Below are 17,808 nucleotides of genomic sequence, written 5' to 3'. Positions count from 1 at the left end.
CCTAAGTACTTTTAATAAATTAAACCTTTTTATAAAGTTATCTTTGAAATACATAAAGGGCTAATAGGTACTTACTCTACTGTCTTTAGAAATTATTTATTAGAAATCAACAAACACATCAATGTTATAAAAACGCTATTAAGCAAACTTATTTTAACATAAACATAAGCTTATTTTAATCTTTTTAACCTAATGACTGGTATTACAATAACTATTTTTTAGATTAATCAAATCTTGACATAAAACTACAGGTTAACCGCTTAGGAACAACCAACCATTACGTTGTCATTGTACTACTTTTGTGACTTTCCTTCGCTTTTCTTTGCAAAGTTGCAATCACGCTACGGTTAGGGTACAGTCACTCACAAATAAGAATATTTTAGGCCGAGTTATACCACCTTATTTTAACTATCCTTTTTTGAACTATAACTGTACTTTTTGTCTATACAAAAAAAAACAGATAAAGTTAAAAAAAGGTTGCTTCACACCATCTTGCTTTAACTTCAACAAAAGTATATGAAACTATGGAGTTTGATAGACTTTTGTTGAAGTTAAAGCAAGATGGTGTAACCCAGCCTTAATATTTGTGTTTATAAATAAGTTTGAATGATCTATTTATCATTGGAAATTTTCTAAAAGCTCTATTAAGATTTCCAAAAAGTTTTTTAGGATAATACTTTCTGTATCTACTGGGGATCGAACCTAGCACTTCTGTTTGAGTTGTGTAGAAACTTTCTAATCAGGAGAACTTGAAATACAGAATGATTGATGCGTTAAAGTAACAATTTTGTTTGATTATCTAAATTCATGAAACACATAAAGAACTGATTTTTATCACGCCCTAAAAGTCAATTTTGACATAATATGTTTTCGAAAGTTACGTTATTTTTCCACTGGACTGTACAGACCAAGGAAATAAAACGTTTTTAGCCCGTAACCACAACAATTGTGGCGAATGTAAATCAAATTAACTGCTCTCCCTTTAATGTTTTCACGAATAAACATCGCGAAGAAAATTGGCGCAAAAAATCATAAAGAACTACCGATTCACACTGGATTCGCATACCACATAAACTTATTAAATCGTGAATATCCAATATTTACTATTATAGAGCCAACTTTTTATAAATCACGCATTATCTAAAAGTTAGTTTAACTAATCCTGCTGCTGCTCCATGCACCTGAATTGGTTCAATCAATACGATTCAAACGCAGAATCAACACCTAATATTACTTTTTTAGACAATCATAAATTGATTCGCACCTTGTATTCAAACTGGTAATTCCTTTTCTTTTCACCTAAGAATTAAACGTAGATTTCCTGAATCTGTGTTTTAACACAGAATCTTTTAGAAATAATGAAACATTTTTTTATCCATGAAGAAGCATTCTGCCTGCATCTCATCTGATGGAAAATGATGATAAGGCCGAAGGTGAAAGCGAGCTTCACCCGGAATACTCAATCACGGAAGAACTGGATCTTACCTCCAACTGCCAGCACACAACAATACTGTTTTGACCATATTGATATAAACTTTCTTTTTTATGCAAGACAAGGTATTTGACCGTCTAGGATGGTACATATTATCTGCCCTATAAGTGCCTATTCACTCTCACCGCTCGTCGTCCGATTAGTGCGAACTATAAGGAACTTCTAGATCATGGCATCATTCGATCATTTAAACTCTCAGAGAAAGAACCTCTCTTAGGTACTGGTCAAATCGAGAATTTGGAAACTATAGACCAACATTATTCTGTGTGGGCAATGTTACCAGGAAATTAATTATTTTCCCGAGGGATGTGCGAGTTAGACCCTTGTGTGACTGAATGGTTTCCATTCGGGTGAACCCGCGGGATATCCCTAGTGTAATCTAAGTAAGAGCCTCAATGCTATTTATGACTATGACTCTAAGGGTTATGTTCTCGAATGGAAGTCATTTATTCGAGACCTTATTGAGATTGTTCACGTGTGGTAAAAGGTTCACCAAAGCAAAGAAGAAATGACTCAAAAAAGGATTGAACAAACTATTAGTAAACTGAAGCAAGATACTAAGGTTCTTAAAGCTTATTAAAGCAATAATTAATTAATTTTATCATTAAAAGAGTTCAGAATTATTAAAAAAAAACACTTGACACGTGGTTATTTTAACTACGGATCAAAAAACTGGGCCCAAGATAAACATGCCATGTTTGAAATGAAAAGATAGGTACAATATAAAAAACGTTTTGCCTTTACTATAAGGAAGATGTCACTATTCAATAGATTATTAACGGGAAAAGTTTCTATAATAATAAAGTTATGTAAGTATCTTCTTATAACAAAATAATACGGCTTACTTATGATGGATGATGACTCGAGAAATACACGAACAAATAAGTATGAGTATATTATTTTTCTTGGAAAACATTGTATACTTTCACTATTATGATGATATTATATTGTTTGTAGCCTAGTTTCTTTTTTATTTTAGGCTTTGAAATCTTTTATTTACTGAGCCACATAGACATTAATTCCTTAAATAGGGCTTCAGTAGTGGACAGTCTACGCACCATAATTTACTCTGCCATCAGCTTGTCGCATTCTCTTTCTTTCAGCGACTTTCCCAAGTCATCCTCCATTTACTTAACTCAAAGGACTGCTGTAGGTTGAAGTTACTGATAATGACTAATTAGATAAATAATCTCCTCATTAGTATCATCAGGGTTTTAACTAGAAAAGAATAAAGGACTTTAACCCTTCAGTAAGACAGCAACAGCCGCGTCTATTTGCGTCGCCCTTGACTCGATTGCGACATGTCGAGACCGGTCTGCATGACTGCCCAAGATAGATAGAAATGCTAATAGAAATAAAAGAGAGACGATGAGATACACTTTGGGACTGGTCTACATGACTGGCCAAAGATAGAAATGCTAGTACAAATAGCATTGCTAGTTTCGATAACTCTTTTGTAATGCGAACAGCTAGGGACTGGAATTCGCTGCCTGCTGCTGTCTTTCCCGAAGACTATAATCCGGGCCTTTTCAAGGCGAGAGTGAATAGCCACTTACAGGGCAGATATTTTATGTACCATCCTAGACTGCATCCCACTTAACATCAGGTGCGATCGTGGTCAAATAACTCCCTTGTTATGCATAAAACAGGATTTTCTGCATGAGTGCCCCATATAGATAAAAAATCTGGTACAAATAAAAGAGACTAAGTATTGAGACAAAAAGATCAGACACGTCGAGATCTATCTACGTGATCGAGATAGACAGAAATGCTACAAGAAATAAAGAAAGAGAGACGATGAGATACGTTGTGAATAGTCTACTGCTGCCCAAGATAGAAATTCTAATAGATACCTATAAACAGAAACGAAAAGAGACTCGATGAAACTACAGCATTCATTTTGTCAGTATAGTTTTTTATTTGATTTGGATAATGTAAGATTTAGTTTAGTACATTCTACAACACATACATATTCTTATTGCAAAATGACAGCTATACTAAACGTAAAGAGCCCACAGTGTTTACTTAAATTGCTGTCTTTCATACAACGATAATTAGTAATGTGTTTATTCCAAACTGTTTTAAATAGAAAGTCTAGACAAGTCCCAAACAGTCACTGAGTAGTATCTTCCACAGTTTTTCAGATTTTAATCTAAAGCCAATTCATTCTTGTAAAGAAAACAAATAGAAAACCCAAATAGAATTAGTGGTTTCGCAAACCTATGAGCCAGTTAATTTTATCTATTTTACTCAAAATATCTTTTACCAAGCAATTCACCTTTATCATTTTCATTTCAAGAGAAATAATAGTCAATTTTCTCTATAAATAGATACACTTTCCTTTCCTCAATTTGAGATGTAGAAACCACGAATTGGAAGTTTTTCCCTTACGCGCATGATTTACGAGTATTTGGCATGGCATGAACCTCTTGTGCCTTACCTCTTAAAGCTCCTTTTAGCTTTTCACCCTTATACCGTCGGCAGTAGGGTTCAAAATTGAAATAACTACCGAGGGGTTACTCCGAAAAACATCCGAGGTTTTCGAATGTTGTCATCCCTCTCACGCAAAGCGAGATGCTAGCATGAGTGATGGAGACAGGTAGACCCGAAACTACGTAAACATAATTTCGGAGTAGCCCTGGTTGTTGTATTCCTCGGAAACACCTTTTCATCCTTATTTTGTGGCCAGCAAGGCTCAGAATTGAAAACCTAAAATTGTTCCTTGGAAAATGACTTCTTTTCTTACTTCATATCTAATTTACAGGCAACGTGATGAAGAATTTAAACTCTACAGAAGCAGAATCGTCTTGGACTTTTGTCTTGTCTTATTTAACATTCTTATTTTATCAAACAAGAATAGAAGCGTAGAATTATTTAAAGAAAAGGAAATATTGTCCGCCATTGATCCCATAGTAAAAGTGTTGCAATGGTGGGAGAGATGTGGGAAAAGTCCCATAGAAGTACATTTCTTTTTCTTTTGGGATTGAGGAGTTTTGAAGCAGGAAAACCTGACCGCATTGCGCTCTGAATTAATATAAAGTCCTCGAAGCTTTGTAAAATATCCAAAATTAGAGCAGTAGGTTCATTTGTCGACAGCACATACTATAATTTTGGAGGAAATACTCGTACTCGAACCTGAAAAGTCGCTTAATATTGGGAAAAGATGGCCATTTTCTTATTACTGCAAACACACCGTGAAAGATCTCTCACCTGGTGGAAAGAGATGACAGTAGTGCGATTCTATAAAACCGTCATCTAGACATCGCAACTAAATCCGCAGTGAGTTTTTAGATTAGCATTCTATAAACTCTATCGTCAGCACGAATTTACTCTAGCGTTACGCTTGTCGGCGCGGCAACGGATTGAACTAATTGATCGTGAGATTTTGTATGGGATGACGTTTTAGGTCCGAAGGCAGAAGCGAGTTTCCCCCGGAATCACCAACCACAGAGGAACTGGCTATAAGTTTGTATGGGTCAACGGATGTATATGGATGTTTATTACCCTTTCACGCCTAAACTACTGAATCTATTTAGATGAAATTTGGTATAAGGATAGTTTGGGACCCAAGGAAAAACATAGGATACTTTTTATCCCAGTTTATGGAAGGGGAATACGAACGACAAAGATTTTCTGGGATTCTTCTTCTTCCTCGGTCCCTCACTAATGAGGATCGCGTCAAGTCGTGACCACATAATAGTGTTCCTCCACAGACTGTGGTCATAAGCTGTGTGGACCGCACGATTTTCAGGGATAGACATAAAATAACACGAGCAAAGCTGTTAACATTATTTTAATGAAGAAATCACCTGCAACACGTCTATTCAATGACGGTATTTACGTCATTCATTAATGACGGAATGACGTTTCAGCCGTCGTTCGGCACCAGAAGCCGTAAAATACGAATAAAACGAACCGATCAGACAAGGTTCATCCTTGTTATGATTGTAGTATTTATAAGCTATAAACTTTCAATGTAGGTTATGAAAACGTATTAATAGTTAATTAATACGCAGTAGAGTGTAAAAGAACACAGATTTGGAAAACAAATAACAATACTTATGGAAGGCAAAAAAAAAATAAGAAAGTGGGCTGCAGCTGGATGAAAAAATGAGAGATCGTGCTTTGCGCCAATCCTTTAGCCCGGCAGTGGACTGCCATAAGCTAAAATGATGATATCACTATAAAATACTAGGCAATGATAAATCGGTCGTCTGACATCGTGTTTGTTTTAATATCTGCCATCTTTATTATTATCTTTGCCAATATTCAACTAGGTATATGTATAATGAATATAATATGAATACAAATAAGGTCTTAAAACCTAAATAATTATTCTTCACCTGTATTTGTAATTGTTTTTTGGTCCTGAAATAAAAAAAAATCCAAAAAATTAACCATTTGAATGGTCCTTCGATATCTACCTACCCACATTATCTATTCCACCAAACTCATTAAACTGACTGTTAAACTAATCCTCGTGTTGTATATTAACCTACTGCTACAGAGCTACAGACAATAACTGAAAGATTCCACGAACACAAACACACAAACAACCGTTTCATTATGATATTAGTGATGATGTGTGCCTAATCTCGTTCGCAGATGAAAGATGTTGGTGAATGGTAAAGCCAGATATACACTGAATGCTATAATATGTCAAGACTTTCGCAAGATTTCAAATGAAAAGCTATCCTTTCCAGAAACGGTTACTTTACTACAACTAGAAAAAAAAATATAGAATTAAAAAAAAATAACACATCATTGGATCGTTTTTGTGTTGTACCTACTTAAAGTTTTACTTCACTGCTTTTATGTATTTTTGTATAATCTCAAAAATACGAATAAAAACTAATAAAACTCATTTATTTATGCAAGTAGACTTTTATAAAGCATCTTTACGACGTACGAATGTGCGAACAAACTACATAATATTATGTTCATTAGATAAACGATTCTTAAAATCTAAGAATTTTCTCTTTTTTATCTAAAAGAAATCATTATTGAGGAAAAAAACTCTTTTTACTTCTTTTTCATTTCTTCTCCCAGTGTACAACCTTCCTAACATAATTCGCTATGAAGCATGACCACGTCACAGTATAGTATAGTTGTTATATCACGCATGCGTATTACTCAGCGGGCATGTGATTCAATTGTTCAATTGAACTTTCAATTGATCTTGTATCTTTCCAATTAGATCACTGTCACTGACTCTAGCATTTGACACTACCAATCGATTGTCAATTGAAACACTTTGTTCATTTTGTTATCTATCAAAACGTCATTTAATTTGGAAATACAGACTTGGACGTCACTGTTTTTCAACTGTTTTGATGTCAAACTGTTTGTTGTTATTATCTCTCAAACGTTGTTATTTTATTTGTATGGAAATAGAGGTTTGTGACGTCACTGTTTTTTGAAGTCAACTAATAGATTTTTTGCAGAAAATTGATAAACACAAATCTCAACACTAAAGATAAATATAGTTGTCTCATTTTAAAGATATTGATTTTGAAATCACTTCGAAAATCGCCTAGTGTAGCTTCGCTTAAGTTTAATACTTCGCGTAGTAGAGGACTTATATTCCTGAGGTCAAGGGTCATCCCCGTACAATAAAAACATTTTGTTTCATGAACATACGAGTTTACGAGTAAATATATGTAACCATTTTAATTGCCTTTATGCGCAGCAAGCCTATTCATTTAAACTGTTTACATTTTACGGACTTCTTACATTCCGCATAACCTTCTTTGCAAAAACATTTTACTCCTGGTTTAAGAAAACTAACTAAAAGACTATAAACTACAAAAGGTTATAAAACCGAAAGATCAGAGAACCATCAAGTTTATTATTAGTATGAATTTAAAAATCCACGTTTCCATGCCAGATGTAAAATTGTAAACAGACGAAATAATTTATATATTTGTGTTATAGCAGAATCAAGGTTGATTACATATTTTATGATACGAATGCTATGTTTATTTAATTTTTCACGATACGCCTAAACGTAGGTTGGGCGGAGTATTTCTACGGCTTTATGGATTCCGATGAAAATAGCTTTTTTTACGGAGTTCGTTTAAAGTTAACTTTATTTATTGAAAGTTTAGACCATTTTCATATAAAATTTTCACAGACAGTAAAGGCAGACAAGTTCCTATTCATAAAATGTGAAACTGAAAAAGTCTACGCATGCATTACAAAACGTAGTGCTCGTAGTTATAGTACAGTCAACATCAAACAAACTAGTTGTTGTTTTAGGTTACAGCTTTTGTAAAACTGTTACTACGAGTAGGTACATGCGTGTAAATCGTTTTCTAAAAGGAAAACTTACAGTAGGGTAGGTAGTAGTATTCGATCTCTCCCTATAGGTACATTTGTTTCTGTATATAAGAGGGACAAGCTATATCTCAGGGTAATTCATATTTTTAATCCAAATTACTATGGGTACTATACCGCAGAATGATATAAATGAGTAGGTTCCCTCCCAATTCCACATTAAATTACAAAGGAATAAAGTTTTTGTACCACAAAATTCGATTCTATTCACCTTTCTCACTCGCACAAACGACATCCTCTTAACTTTTGAACTCAATAAAATAGACATGCATTTTCACCCGACTGTACTAGATCCACATTTTTCATTTTTGCACCTTAACTTAAAGAGTGCAAAGACCAAAATCGATTGCAGCTATACCATGTAGGTACATCGCTTCAGGTCAATGCACCCTTTGTGATGCTGCTGTGAGTCACGTTGAGGGACTTTCATGGGATTTTCCGAATACTTGGAAAAACTTGAAACTTATGATGGGAAACGAATTATTTAATGGGATTAAGATTAGTGTGACTATGGGTTTGGGCAAACAGAATTAATATATTACTCGGAAAATATTCCGGAAAATTCTTTCAGAAAAACTCTCGCGAGTATAAGTTTTCTTGTTGAGGTAGACTATTTATTTTCTAATTATGAATGAAATAAAGAAAAAATATTTGGTTTATGAGGAAATTCAACAAAGATATCTTGCAATGTAATATTGGAAGTTAACTACGAGTACATAGGTAAAGTCTAAAGTAATTCTATTACGTAGTACGTTTTCATGCAATAATTTTAGTGTAGAGTTATTTCTCGCAAAAACAAATCATAAAGAGGGTTAAATAGTTGATGAAAGTATAGCATCTGAAAATGACTTTTTTAAACATAAAGGGTTGTACTTTATGTCACCTGATGGAAAGTGATGATCAGGCTGAAGGTGGAAACGAGCTTCACTCGGAATCCTCAAGCACAGAAGTTTACCTATGCTTTTAGTAAGATAATATGTAGAATATTTCAAAGTAATGATCGTATTTTTGACCTTCTATAGGTAAAGAGGTTTGTGACAGATCATAATTCACGCGAGTAAGGTCAGGACAGAAACTAGTCTTCTAAGATGAGATCAGAGAACAGTAGTATAGTAGTGGCTATTGTTTTAACACTCCACAATCAGGTTAAAACAGACCGTCGTAAATGACGTAGCATTCGACGCTGAATGCCCTCTATACTACTACAACAATAAGCTTCAGATGTTTAGATCAGAATTAAATAGAACTCTTTTATGGCCAAAAACAAGAAAATTATAATTTAGGTGGTCATATCTCCAGGAAGCTGTTTCTGGAAGGTAAAATTCTGTTTAGTTCTATTGGGAAACGTATTCTTACAAAAAGCACCACCCAAATGCTAGAAAGAGTTATGCCCGTATTCACCATCAATCCCTAATTTTTAAGTGACCCCTATGAAAACAAAATTCCTGTTATGTATTACCATAGGGGTCACTTAAAAATTAGGGATTGATGGTGAAAACGGGTATTAATAGCGCACCGAGAGGCAAAAAGACCTACCGAGAGTTCTATATCCTCATTAATCTCTGCATCAGGATTTCAGGGTTCCTCAAACCTACAGGGGTTCCAAAATTATAATAAAGGTCATGGTTAAGATAAATATGTAATACCATTTATGACAGGTACCACGGGTGTAATAAAAAATGTGCCTGTCTAAGTACTCAACTTTGAAACTTAGTTCCCATTTTATACCAAAACTCCGAGTAAGTGTCTCTTCCACAGCCCTACATACATAGATTTTCCGTAGAAGTACACTTACTACCCTACCTGAAGTAGCAGATATTTCGTAAAATTATACTACCCTACCTGAAGTAGCTTAAGTGCTAAATCTGTCGAAAATCAATACCAGAACTATCTGCTAGATTTCGACAATACCGCGGTGCATTCCGCCGGCGCTTCCGAAGCCGGAATAGATGCACGCGAGTGACCCCGTGCGCTATCATTGGTGTGTATTTCGACATTACGCTGCTATAAATACTTTGACAAGTGACAATTGTCGACCGCATTTGTTGAAAAAAATCTAATTCTTTATTAGTTTGTTACTTAGTAGGCCTTTTTCAGGGCACTATGTACACGTCCCAAATATCACAACTTCAGGATCGGCTGGGTGAAAAGTTGTGGCGAAAGAAACTCAGTCATTTTGTCGACCTCTTATTTATTATAGGAAATACCTTTGAGGGGTGTTTAAATTAATTTGTAGCTTGAACTACTGAACGATTTTGACTGTAGCATTTTGTAGTAGCAGTAGAAAGTTACATTTTCTAGTAGTTACATATGAATTATAATAACAAACAAAATTGCAGGCAGGCAGGTATTTCACACCAATCACACGTAATTAGGGTTGTTGTAGTTTAGGATGGTACACATTGCACAAATTAGTACAATCCAAGCAACACATAATGCTGTTGCATGATGTCCCAACCGCGCTAAGTGCGGAAAATAACCCAAAAAACTAAACATTATCCTACTGGAAAGCTACTTTTCGCGATGTATCAACCGAACCTCAATAAAGTTGCACAACATAAATCACAATACATTATCCAACTATTATCTCATTAAACAGTTTAGTGCCGAAATGATAATAAAACAAAAATAAATTCTGCAAACAGAAAATATTCATGCAGCGTTGTGGTGTAGACTACAATGGAAGAGAATAAAGTAGATCCATTAAAAGATATTAACTAACTGAGAATGAAGAAAGAAAGAAACATTTATTACAACGATACGTCACAATAGTTAAACAAAATAGACGCCATCACAAAGGCCACTGAGTCCACCATAGTCCAGTGTACTCGCGACGCCTCTAACCGTCAGAAATTGAAGCACATCGCCAGGAGAGCTACCCTCGGAGATGACATCACCCCACCGTTTACCTCGTCAGCGCAACCACGACCACTCTGACAAGAGTGCCCGACTAAGACAATAACAACGCCCGCCATAACAACAATGTTAACAGCATTGTTGTGTTCCGGCAGTTAGAGGTAAGATAGCCAGTTCCTCCGTGGTTGAGGATTCCGGGTGAAGCTCGCTTCCACCTTCGGCCTGATCGTCACTTACCATCAGGTGAGATACAGGCCAAGAGCTTCCACGTTGTGGATAAAAAAAAGAAGAAGAGTTTATACAAAAACACAAAAGCTTCCGTTGGTTTAAGATATTGTTCCTCTAACCTGGATCACGGTTTCAAATCCCAGCAGTGGCACATGAATAGGAAAATTATATCTGTCACGGATGCTACTTTGGCTAGGGTCATGAAGCGATCACGAAGTCGAATCTATAGCGAATGTTATACTGTCTACAATGGAATTGGACAATGGACACACTGCACCTCCCTACAACGTTATCTTACGCTAGATCAGATCAGCTGTTGAATGATTTACAGCATTTCACAGTCGGCCAGCGCTGCCAAAAGCTGGGCCTATTCCGGACTATTTATAACGTTTCTATAGATATTTATTTACAGGAGAAAAAATTTTTTTGTGGCATTTACGTAAACGTTCATTAACCTTTTTAAGATGAGCGTACTCGATGGTCTTTTCTCTATTTTATTCGGCGTCTTTTAAGGTGGACAGACGACCTCATAAAGGTATCAGGATGGCGCTGGATGCAAGCCACTACCAGCCGATCAGTTTCGAAATCATTGGAGGAGGCCTATGTTCATCAGTGGACGTCCTGTGGCTGAAATGATAATGATGATGAATATCATATTATGTTTAATTTTATTTCACAGAAATTTTTATCCTATTTACGTACGTAATTAATGTGTTTGTCTTTTTTATTTGCTCACATCTGATCTGCTAGAATTAGTCATCACTACTCCCCACAACATGGCATCTTGCATAATTATTTTGTATTCGAGTCTTTGTTTTTATTTTTCCTCGCGTATTGTTGTGCTATCACCAGCAATTTGCCAACTCGTTGAGTGTCGCTGCCCAATATATCATCCGAACATGTGTCCACTCCCACATTGGATTGAGTTGTACTTTCAGTCCGGACTCACTAAGACGCCCCATGGTAAACAACTCTGTGTCTATAGCATATTTTTTTTATGGAAAGACAAGGCAGGTATTTGACCGCAATCGCACCTGGTGTTAAATGAGATGCAGTCTATGATAGTACATATCTGCCCTGTAAGTGCCTATTCACTCTCGCCTCGAAAAGGCCCGGATTATAGTGTTCAGGAAAGACAGCAGCAGGCAGCGAATTCCAGTCCCTAGCTGTTCGCATTATAAAAGAGTCATCGAAACGCTTAGTGCGAGCTGGTGGATGGCATCCATAACAGCCTTTGGAGTTCATCTTTGAACATAAGCCTTCTCTTCAACCTTCCACCGACTTTTGACCCTGACCACTTTCAACCAGTTTATTCCTCTGCCGCGGGTGTTATGCGGGGTCTCCTCACCAAGGTCTTTCTGGCCCAGCGATCGTGGTTCATCCGTGCAATGTGCCCATCTCCATTTACGGCTCTCAATCTCTTCCGCCACGTTGCTGACCCTAGTCTTTTCTCTGATCGACTCGTTTTTCTTGCGATCTTATAGAGACAATTCGAAAACAATGTCCTTCTTTATCACTTCCCGTCCAAAACACTCAGAATACTCATTAACAATGCTCTCAGTGAGAGATTCTACAAAATAGAGATGCGACAAAAAAACTATCACGTCGTAAACAGTGACATCTGCCCAGATACTACGCCCGTCCTATTTGCGTGGCATATTTGTGTACGCGAATAGTCGCGGGCGTATTCCGATCACAAATTACCTATGTGGAATCTTATGGAAAATACCATGGTATTTTTGGAAGGAGAAACAGGGCAGATTCCAGAATTCAACCTTAATTTAAAAATCTATGAAATTGTTTTGTTTTTGACTCTGTTTTGTCTTCATCGTATGCGATATACGATTAAACACTATTAGAAGCTGCTAAATACGCGCCTCCAATATTAACCCCTGAAAAAAGATTAGGTTTTGTATTTAGGTTTTTTATGCAGAACAAGGTAGTTAGGTAAACTTTAACTTCAAACTCCTCCTATGTTATTCTGTAGGCCTAAGATGCGCGCCGCGATAAGCGGTTATCACGGCATTTTATCGAATTTGCCCATACATTTTAACATCGATAAAAGTTATCACGGCGCGCATCTTACGCCTTCAGATTAATTTCGTTGCGGGTCCAATGACAGTTTAACTTTCCCACGGAGCAAACTTGACCTTCACTGGTTGGGTTTTTATTGGCGGTCAAGCTGTATATCCTGGCTACACAGGAGTTGCATCAGTGGGAATGAGGGGTAAGAATAGTCACATCTATACTTCGCACTTTACACAATATCTTTCCAGAATCAGGCGCCTCTGAGTAATCCTTTATTTTTTTTATTCAATTGTCAACAACAATTCTTTTTTAACTGATGTCGCCAAGCACTCTAAAATCTTATTTATGGCCTGTTTTCATGGTGTCATTCGTAATTTACGAATATGAATGACCACTAATATTCTTTCACAAAAATATCTACTGACAAGAAACACAAAAAATATTGTAAACATAAATATTGTGTTCCTACAAGACCATCATTTTATCTTTATTATGAAGCAGACAAAAGAATTGTAAACATAAATTTTGCGTAGTACAAGACCATTAAAAATGTGTGTTTGAGGCAGACACGGTCGTTTTTACGAATCTAAGGCGCAAAAGTCAATTTGATACATTTTGAAATGCTGAAAATCGGTAGAACATAATATTGATACTAATCCTACCTATCTACATTAATCTCTTATGTCATAGGCCTGACAAATATTCAATCTGGGGGCACGGCAGTGCCCCCACCAAGTCGAGCAAAAAAGCGGCACGGCCGTACCATCCTTTTCTCGAAGCAATTCAGGCCATTTTCGACCGCCTGTAACTTCGTTGTGGATAAAACTAGAAGGCTGAATTTTCATTAGCTATGCAGGCATTGTAAAGACACGGTATATTTAAAATTTCATTCAATTTGAACCAGTAGTTTAAGAATTATAACGGGTCAAAGTTACTTAATTTTGTCACTCACTGACTGACTGACTCACTGACTGACTCACCGATCATCAAAATTCTAAGGCACTTCTAGCAGACCTAGAAGCTTCAAATTTGGAATATAAGTAGTGTTTGGTGTATGAATCAAGGAAAAACTAAAATATTTGGGGGCACGGTAGTGCAACCGCTAAGTCTAGCAAAATTTTTCAATTTCGGTCCAGTTTTATAAATATTTAACTACTTACCTAAATAAGTTTGTAATATCATATAAAATTAAATATAAAGGCACACGGTAGTGTTCCCGCCAAGTCGAGTAACATTTTTCAATTTCGGTCCAGTTTTCAGCTCAAGAAGTAGAACCGGAAAAGAGGAATCATAATCATAATCATAATCATAATTTTATTGTCAAAACTGTGTACAAAACGAAACGGAAGGAAACGGAAGGCTACCTACAAAAATAAGAAAATTTCATAAGTCAGAGAGAGGACTTTAAGAAAATTCGTTGCTGGTTAGATATACATACAATAAGAAGAAGGTACCGAAAAGGAAAAAAGTAGAACTGTTTACAAAATACAAAAAGAAATGAGATCCCATCAAAAACAATACTTGTCCAAAAAAACCAAGTCTCGCAACTCAGTTGTTCTACGGTAAAAAGTTGTGAGATCCATGTAATACCAAGTCCAGGCCAGGAAATCTTTAACGTTTTACATAAATATATTGACTTGGCCATCGCATGAAAACACGTGTAAATTAAATTATTTAGTGCGATGGCCAAGTCAATAATTTACGTAAAACGTTAAAGATTTCCTGGCCTGGACTTGGTATTACATGGATCTCACAACTTTTTACCTTAGAACAACTGAGTTGCGAGACTTGTTTTTTTTTGACAATTATTGTTTTTGATGGGATAGTAAAATTATATCTAGATAAAGAGCGATTAGAATTTAGAAGCTAACTCCTAGACAAAGAATTACCTACAGTTTGTAGATTTGTTGCAGAAAGAAGGAGGAGTGAAAGTACGTACCATGAACTCATAGTTTTTACATAGAAATATCACTACATAGTATAAAACAAAGTCGCTTTCCGCTGTCTGTCCCTATGTATGCTTAGATCTTTAAAACTACGCAACGGATTTTGATGCGGTTTTTTTAATAGATAGAGTGATTCAAGATGAAGGTTTATTTATACTTAACACCTATGCAAAAAAGACCCGGGGCGGGTCGCTAGTGTAAAATGATATCCAAAGAACATGGGGCACGCGACAAAAACATTTCAAAATTCACGTAGGAAAAGCTGGAAAAACTGCGGCCAAAAACTAGTACACACGACCGCACGTCTAAATCCATAATAAACAATATGGCATCTTACGCATTTTCAATAGAGTAGATTTTGGTACAAAAATCGACTTACTTAGTCTGATACGTAGTCGACTGTACTGTAAATACATTTTTCATATCGTTTTCTACATTCCAAAACTCACACATTACTTCATAAATCATAACCAAGAATCTAAACAGAGAAAACGTAAACATTTTTCATTTATTTATATTTCAGTACATTTTGCTGCTTATGAAGTTTTATTTTAATTTATAGATACACATCGTTTTATATATAGCGCGTAGTGATGGCCGAGTGGTGTGACCGATATCTCAAAACATAAGAAAAAAAATTTTTATGTAAAAAAAGTTATTAATGCTGAAGGAAGGGGTCAAGGGGATGACTAGCCAGCTCAGAGAAAAATATAAATTGGCAAAATAGCGTTGTATTAGACAAATAAACTAACGACTTTGCTTCAAATGCACAAAGTAAAGGCTTAAGGGCCCTTTCATGGGCTATCCAGTTTTGCGGAAAATGGGTGTCGTATGATGAACACACAAGTCTGCATTCGAAACAGTTCCTGCAAAAACCGGGATTCTCCATAGGAAAGAGCCCTAAAACGTCACTAAAGCTTCACTCTAATTCGATATCGATAGAACTCCTCCCATCCCTACTCTGTTTGTAAACAAAGCCGGGTAACGAGCATCGTATGGCGAGCAAGGCCGAGTGTTTCGCCGCCATCTTGCCCACTTCCATACAACAGGTCAAGTTTGCAATCGATTTACCGATCGGAAGGTTGCAGTAATGGGAAATTCCCTTTGGGAACTCTGTAATTTTCCAAATGCGATTCTATTACTAATTTCTTTTTAATGACAATTTAACTTTATTTTCAAACTTGGCCTTCACTGGTTGGGTTTTTATTGGTAGTGGTCAAGCTGGGTACAAGATCAGTTCTTGTACCCAGCTTGATTTCTTTATTTCTTTATCAGCTACTTATTTTCTTTTTCTATATATGTAAAAAAATACAATAAAAGTTGTTCAATCTTATATGTAGTACTTACGGAATCCTTTACCACCTACAAATCTGACACTTAATAGTCAGTTTTATAAGATTAATTTGATATTTAAGGAAATTGCCTAAATGGTGCAAGCAAATCTATTATCATGTATGAAATGCCTCTTTCTCCTCCTGAAAGGTATTTTTTTAAACAAACTTAACATGTAGATGTGCATCATTCCATTTTACCCAAAATATTATGTAAATCACAAAATAAAGCCACCCTTATCATAATTCTGATCAGAACGGATTCGGGGAAGGTCTTCAGATATTCCTTATTTACAAGAGTTGGATCCAATGAATAATACAAGGAGTATCGTAATAAGCAGATGGAATTCCAATTACTTTGGGAAAGTACAGATTCGATTGTACATAACTGTACATATAGGGTACTAGCGGCCGCTCGCGACTTCGTACGCGTGGATCCCGTTTTAACCCCTTATGGGTTGAACTTTGCAAAATCCTGTCTTAGTAAGTAAGCACCTACGTTTTAAAAGCAACCCCCATGCAAAATTTGACTCCACTTGTAGTTTCTGAGATTTCGTGATGAGTGAGTGAGTCAGTCAGTGACCTTGCAGTGAAGATTTGTTCCTACATTTGGGGCGAGTTGACTATTCTTAAAGAATACGATTCATAATTGTCTTAAAAAAAACACTGTTTTCACGACAGGAGCCTATCCTAAGATCAGGACTTATCCTGGGCATTAGCCTTCATTTCCCACGCTGCGCTGGTCAGACGTTTTGGAGGACTGATGGTACTTATTTTTTTTTTTTTTCTTTCTTCTGTTCTTCATCTGCAATCAGTCTTCCGACTATGAGCGGATGAGTTGTAGTGCCCTTTGCATGATAAGTGTCTTCTCCACTGAGAAGACTACTTCTTTATGTATTTCTACACTCTCCAGTGCAGACTCAGGATGTCATGCCTCTTGAGGCGTTTACTATAGCTTTTTTGGAGCAGTTCCGAGGCCAGCTCATTGGGGTGCAGGGCCAGCCGTTCTTGGTAGTTTTCTGCAGTGGATCGTATTTCCTCCAACACTGTGTTCATCTGCAGGGCCTCGTGGATTTCGGTGTTTGTGACTAACCATNTGCCGTAGAATATTGATTGTCATGTAATTACTTAGTAATCATTTTAATAAAACCAAATAATAATAACAACATTAATTTTAAATGTAATAAATTATAATTTGATTTATTGTCTAGTTATGTTATAAAATAGTTTGCAGTAAGTAAAAGGAGTTGTATTGACCGTACCGAGACAGGTCGGGCGCTACCTGCTAGCCGGTTTGGGTGGGGATGGCTGTATAAAAGAACGAGCACGACCGTAGTCGTGGCATTCTGGCCTCACCCGCCGCTCGGTATTGTTGTCTCGATCCTGTGTGTGAGACTGCTCGAATATTATTATTGTTATTATTGTATTCTTACCGAAATACAACAATCTATAGTGTTAAAACTATACATCGTTTTATTTAACTTCCTGGTGAAACATAATGTCCTGCCCCTTCTGACCGTTCTCCGACATCAGAAGTGATCCCGCACAATGTATTTTGTTAGTGGAATAAGTGACTTATGACTTATACAAG

The 17,808-nt window shown here is 36.3% G+C and overlaps 1 protein-coding gene across 2 annotated transcripts in view; it reads left to right on the top strand.

The window, feature by feature from the left end:
- LOC114355742 (uncharacterized) overlaps positions 1 to 17,808 on the top strand; it is a 50,799-nt gene that overhangs the window by 453 nt on the left and 32,538 nt on the right. The gene's annotated exons all lie outside the window — the stretch shown is intronic.

Source organism: Ostrinia furnacalis, unplaced genomic scaffold (assembly GCF_004193835.3).
Source record: "Ostrinia furnacalis isolate ACB-3 unplaced genomic scaffold, ASM419383v2 OfSCF2491, whole genome shotgun sequence".
Taxonomy (NCBI): Eukaryota; Metazoa; Arthropoda; class Insecta; order Lepidoptera; family Crambidae; genus Ostrinia; species Ostrinia furnacalis.
This window is presented reverse-complemented; position numbering and strand designations above follow the sequence as displayed.